This window comes from Staurois parvus, unplaced genomic scaffold (genome assembly GCF_062004578.1).
Source record: "Staurois parvus isolate SC_StPar_1 unplaced genomic scaffold, SC_StPar_1.0 ptg000665l, whole genome shotgun sequence".
NCBI classification, from domain to species: Eukaryota; Metazoa; Chordata; class Amphibia; order Anura; family Ranidae; genus Staurois; species Staurois parvus.
This window is the reverse complement of record NW_028318461.1, coordinates 73,772-80,405: the sequence shown is the minus strand read 5'-3', so window position 1 is coordinate 80,405 and position 6,634 is coordinate 73,772. Positions and strand designations below refer to the sequence as shown.

At 42.2% G+C, this 6,634-nt stretch overlaps 1 pseudogene; it reads left to right on the top strand.

Moving 5' to 3' along the window:
* The first annotated feature begins 4,395 nt into the window (after nt 1–4,395).
* LOC149447910 (uncharacterized) lies at nt 4,396–5,516 on the top strand (annotated as a pseudogene).
* The last annotated feature ends 1,118 nt before the right edge of the window (nt 5,517–6,634 follow it).

The following is a 6,634-nucleotide window of genomic DNA, read 5'->3' as shown; positions in this document are numbered from 1 at the left end:
GTCCTCCCACAAATGCAAGCCGGCTTCTAGTTCCGGAGATGAATACATGCGATCAGGGACAGATGGGAATGTTACACTGCCATCTGCTGCCTGGCGGGTGACATCCCACGTTGTTTATGACCATACTGTGTCCCTAGGAATGTTTCCTGATCTCTCTGTTCCTGACAAGCTAACATAATGGTGGAAACAGTGTTCAGTTTGATAGAATAGTTTGTAGATAGCCATATCAAGCTGTAAGCACAGCCAAAGCTTAATTCAAAGGCTCCATGCACAGTAGCAGTTATGTTAAGGTTGAAAAACGCTGGATTTAAAAAAAACCCCGCTAATAGTGTTTTTAGTAGCGTTTAGGAACATTATTGTTTTATCAGCATTTTTACAGTACATGTAGAGGGGAAAAAAGCTAGAAAAAGCTGTTATATTTAGCTTTTTTTATTTGCTGGAAAAATGCTAAAAAAAACTCCACAAAAACAATTGTTTCTGCTCCTAGGCACTAAAGCTCATTAATAGCCTAAAGTAGTAAGCATGGACACATAGGATAACAATATTTAGCTTCTAGGAGCAGAAAAATGCTAATAACAGCTCATGGAGCCTAAAAATCCCAATCAGAACATGTTTAGGTGTCCTGCTGGGGAGGTTTCCCTTCACGTCCTGTCCTGGAGATGCAACAGGAAGTGAGATGAAATCTCCCCAAAGTGAGGACAATTCTTTCCCAATATAGCTGTCAACAGAACATTAGAATAAGCTCCATTTGTCCTTATGCCAACTCTAATATTTAGGCTTTTCACTTAATTTCTGTGTCTGTAACAATAGTCACCAGGACAAATACAGGAGTGATTCTCCCCACAGATGGCAATAAAACCATAGCAAAGGGTCTAGTCTTTCCCCACTCGATTCAGAGCTAAAACCAAAAGATTTGCCTTTACATAGACTTTAAATTACCTGAGAATCAAATCACTAAAATTCCGTAGAAGCTTTATCATGTTATTGTAATTTGAAAAGAAAATTTTTTTTAAGATTTTTATTAAAACTCCAGGCAGATATCAGAGGCACAATTTAATACAGCTTAAGAATTACTATTATTTTTAAAAGGAAGAGGAACTTCACTCCCATTTTTTTAAATCCCACATCTTGCCTTGAGTTGTCTTAAAAAAAAACATACCCGCCCAAGGAAACCCACATGGTGTGCTGTAATCTGTCACTCCACCAAAACATGCTGGGTGCCACACCACCATTTTATTCCTCTGTTATTAGAGGGCTGGCTGTCTTTTCCTGCCAGCCCTCTGAAGACGTGGAACATGTACAATTACCTCGATGATGTGTTGGATAATTCACAATTTATGTTCAGTGTGCTGGATAATTCCAGGTGTCTCTACAGTGTGTTGGATAATTCCAGGTGTCTCTACAGTGTGTTGGATAATTCCAGGTGTCTCTACAGTGTGTTGGATAATTTCCAGTGTGTGTACAGTGTGTTGGATGATTCCCAGTCTATGTACTGTGTGTTGGATATTTCCTGGTGTATGTACAGTGCGTTGGATGATTCCCGGTGTATGTACACTGTATTAGATAATTCCCGGTGTATGTTCAGTGTGTTGGATAATTCCCGGTGTATGTACAGTGCGTTGGATATTTCCTAGTGAATGTGTAGTGTGTTGGATGATTTCCGGTGTATGTACAGTGTGTGGGATGATTCCAGGTGTATCTAGAGTGTGTTGGATAATCCCGTTGTATATATAGTGTGTTGGATAATTCCCAGTGTATGTAGTGTGTTGGATAATTCCCCGTGTATGCACACTGTATTGAATCATCCTAGTGTATGTACAGTGTATTGGATAATTCCCGGTGTATGTACAGTGTATTAGATAACTCCCAGTGTATGTGCAGTGTGTTGGATAATTCCTGGTGTATATGTAGTGTGTTGGATAATTCTCAATGTATGTACACTGTAATGAATCACTCCAAGCGTATGTGCAATGTATTGGATGATTCGTGGTGCATGAGAGTATGCTGGATAATTCATGGTGTATGTACAGTGTGTTAGATAATTCCTGGTGTATCTACAGTGAGTTGAATGATTCCTGGTGCATGTACAGTGTTTTGGATAATTCCTGGTGTATATACAGTGCGTTGGATGATTCCTGCTGTATGCACACTGTATTGGATCATTCCTGGTGTATGTGCAGTGCATTGGATAATTTCCGGTGTATGTGCAATGTGTTAGATAATTACTGATGTATGTGCAGTGTGTTGGATGATTCCCGGTGTATATACAGTGCTCAGGATAATTCCCAGTGTATGTACAGGGTGTTGAATAATTCCTGGTGTGTGTACAGTGTATTAGATCATTCCCAATGTATGTGCAGTGTGTTGGATAATTCCCGATGTATGTACAGTGCATTGGATATTTCCTAGTGAATGTGTAGTGTGTTGGATGATTTCTGATGAATGTACACCGTATTGAATCATTCTTGGTGTATGTACACTTTATTGGATCATTACCAGTGTATGTACAGTGTGTTGGATAATTCCCAGTGAAATGTGTAGTGTGTTGGATGATTTCCGATGTACGTACACCGTATTGAATCATTCTTGGTGTATGTACAGTGTATTAGATGATTTTTGGTATATGAGAGTGTGTTGGATAGTTCCCGGTGTATATACAGTGTGTGGGATGATTCCAGGTGTATCTAGAGTGTGTTGGATAATCACGGTGTATATACAGTGTGTTGGATAATTCCCAGTGTATGTGTAGTGTGTTGGATAATTCCCGGTGTATACACACTGTATTGAATCATCCTAGTTTATGTACAGTGTATTGGATAATTCCCGGTGTATGCACACTGTATTGAATCATCCTAGTTTATGTACAGTGTATTGGATAATTCCCGGTGTATATACAGTGTGTGGGATGATTCCAGGTGTATCTAGAGTGTGTTGGATAATCACGGTGTATATACAGTGTGTTGGATAATTCCCAGTGTATGTGTAGTGTTTTGGATAATTCCCAGTCTATGCACACTGTATTGAATCATCCTAGTTTATGTACATTGTGTTGGATAATTCCCAGTGTATATGCAGTGTGTTGGATAATTCCTGGTGTATATGTAGTGTGTTGGATAATTCCCGGTGTATGTACACTGTAAAGAATCATCCAAGTGTGTGTGCAATGTATTGGATGATTCATGGTGTATGAAAGTGTGTTGGATAATTCCTGGTGTACAGTATGTGTATTAGTGTATTAGAAAATTCCCAATGTATGTACAGTGAGTTGGATGATTCCTGGTGTATTTACAGTGTGTTGGATAATTCATGGTGTATGTACAGTACGTTGGATGATTCCTGGTGTATGCACACTGTATTGGATCATTCCCGGTGTATGTGCAATGTGTTAGATACAGTAATTACCGATGTATGTGCAGTGTGTTGAATGATTCCCAGTGTTTGTAGAGTGAGCTGGATAATTCTCAGTGTGTGTATAGTGTGTTGGATAATTCCTGGTGTATGTACACTGTATTGAATCATCCTAGTGTATGTACAGTGTATTGGATGATTCCTGATGTATATGTAGTGTGTTGGATCAATCCTAGTGTGTGTACACTGTGTTGGATTATTCTCGGTGTATGTTCAGTGTGTTGGATAATTCATAGTGTATGTACAATGTGTTGGATAATTCCCGGTGTATATACACTGTATTAGATTATTCCTGGTGTTGGATAATTCCCGGTGTATATACACTGTATTAGATAATTCCTGGTGTATGTGCGATGTGTTGGATAATTCCTGGTGTATGTGCGATGTGTTGGATAATTACCAATGTATGTACAGAGTGTTGGAAGATTTCCGGTGTATGTGTAGTGTGTTGGATAATTCCCAGTGTATGTACTCTGCATTGAATCATTCCCGGTGTATGTACACTGGGTTCAATAATTCTCGGTGTATGTGCAATGAGTTGGATCATTCCCGATGTATGTGCACAACTGATCTCCGCATTGCCTCTTTACGTGACATGCATTTTAAACCTTCACCTCCCTTATCTTGCACATCTGTACATTGTTTGTATCTTGACCTTATGTATAATGACATCTGTAGTACGGTGTTGGTGAATGGCTGGAAAACTGACCCCTTCCCGATCCTCTTTGAGGTAAGACAAGGCTGCCCTCTCTCACCTCTGCTTTTTGTTTGCTGTATAGAGGTCTTCGCCGAATGCATCAGACAGAATCCAGAGATCAGTGGGATCACTGCACTGGGACCAGACAGAAGGGAAGTGAAGTGCTCGCTCTACATGGACTACGTGACGTGTTCTGTGCTGACCAGTGCTCCATCGACCTGTTTTTCCAGACCTGCAAGGACTTCGGCCAAGCTTCAGGGGCAAAAGTCAACTGCGGGAAGTCAGAGGTCATGCTCTTTGGAAAGTGATTCCTACCTTCTTCTGCATCCATGCCTTTTGGCATCAAGACTGACTTCATCAAAATTTTGGGAGTCTGGTTTGGTGCTGAGGGTGCAGCCCTGAAGTCTTGGGAGGAGAGACTGTCAAAGATGAAACAAAAGTTTGGACTTTGGAGCCTCAGAGAACTTACCATTGAAGGGAAGACACTGGTACGCCACAGCGAGATTCTCCCTATGTTGCAGTACCTCGCCCAGGCCTGGCCCCCACGGGTCAACACCTGCAAGGCCATCACCAGGGCGGTGTTTTACTTCATCTGGGGCTCCAAGATGGACAGAGTGAAGTGGGCAGTCATGTTCAAGGAACCTCTCAAGGGCGGTAAGGGCATGCCTGACATCGCCACCCAACTGAGGGTGTTCTTTGCCTGCAACTGCATCCGCAGGACTTTGTTGAACCGGTCTATGGACTCTGGTGGAAACTCCATGTCACGTTTTTTTCCTTTTGCCCCTCTGGAGGTCCCTTGGATGTGACAAATGGGACAGTTCTATCCCCTACAACTGGGACATGCTTTGGTACTACTTGGATACTTTTAAGTTTATCAAGGAGCAGGGGATACATGGAGTCAAGCCTGACTTGCGGAAACCAAAGACTATCTACAAGCTTTCTAGAGCAAAAGACATTTTGGAGTCGGTTCCAGGCCTGCCTTCAGCCACTTGCAAGGTGGTCTGGAGGAATGTTTCTTCAAAGAGACTCACCAACAAGCACAAGGACCTGGCATGGATGGCACTTCCCTTTTTGCATCATCCAGGAGGAAACGGCTCAGCACGTTTTGTGGAAGTGCTCTTTTGCTCAGGACCTGTTGAGGGCCTTGGAACCAGAACTCAAAGGCTTTGTGCCACAGGCAGCCATCACACACTTTGGTGTGTTGAACAGACTTTTCTGTGGGACTTTTACTCTGGAGGACATTGACGGCGCCTGGCGGGTGCTGTGTTGTTTTAAGGAGGCTTTATGGTGCGCCAGGAAGCGCCTCATGCACCAGCGGGAGAGGATGTCCATTGAGGACTGTTGCAGACTGATCCTCAGTCTGCTCAGAGACTATAACTTGATGGACTTTAAGGAGGAAGAGGACGTCTGAGGGTCTCCCCTTCTCCCTTGCGAGTCTTTGTCCTTTCAATAAAGCTTCAGACCTGTGAACTCTTTCCCCTTTCCCTCTGCCCTCCTTCCTACCCCCCCAACATACCCGATGCTTGTTTGAATTGGTTTATTCCGTAATGTTTCTGCATGTTATGATTATGTGGTGGTGCCTCTGGTGGAACCTTAGGGGGCCACAAACAGTTTCGGGGTAAGCGGCGTCATGCATGATGTGATGGTCTGGGGAATTTGTCTGCCATGCACACCACGTTAGGCATCATACCGCTGAGTGAATGTATTTATTGTTCGATTGGAACTGTATTGTCATTGGTGTATGACCTGGAAGGACTGTATCTAGTGCACCAATACCAAGCTCCATGTTTTAAACCCCCCCCCCCCCATGCCAGCATGTTTATTCATTCCCAAAAAGTTGTGGCAAAAAACTAGATCATCTGTGGAGTGCCTACATTCCAAAGATGCATTGTTTAAGGGGTGTTTGCAATAACTTGGTATTTTTTTTTCACAGAATTTATGGGAAAACCTAGTGGATATGAAATACCACCAAACAAAAGTTCTATCTGTCTGAAAAAATGAATTAAAATGAATCCTAGATTGTAAGCTCCGAGGAGCAGGGCCCTCCTATCCCTCTTGTATTGAACTGTATTGTTGCTGTATTGTCTCCCATTATATTGTAAAGTGCTGAGCAAACTGTTGGCGCTATATGTATAATAATAATTTGGCCCCAATGTTGTATGTCAAAGTAAGTGTCAGTCAAAGTGTCACAGCACTGAAAACTGAAAAAGGACCTGGTAATGAAAGGGAATTACATGACTGAATTCAAGTGGTTAAAGTGTTACTAAACACACAACAGTAAAATCAGTCTGTATATGCAATAAAGCATGCTTGTTATACTCACTGTGGAACCTAAGGGGTTAATCCTCTGTATTGTGTAAAAAGGCTGTTTGATCCTTTCTTCTCTGCCCCTCTTCTTGTTCAAATATCCACCTGATGAGACAGACTAAACCCATGTGCACATGCTCAGTTTCGTGTGTATTTCTAGAGAATTTTTTTTAAATTCTTGGAAGAGTGCATGTTATCCGCACAGGGCCAACCAGCATTGTC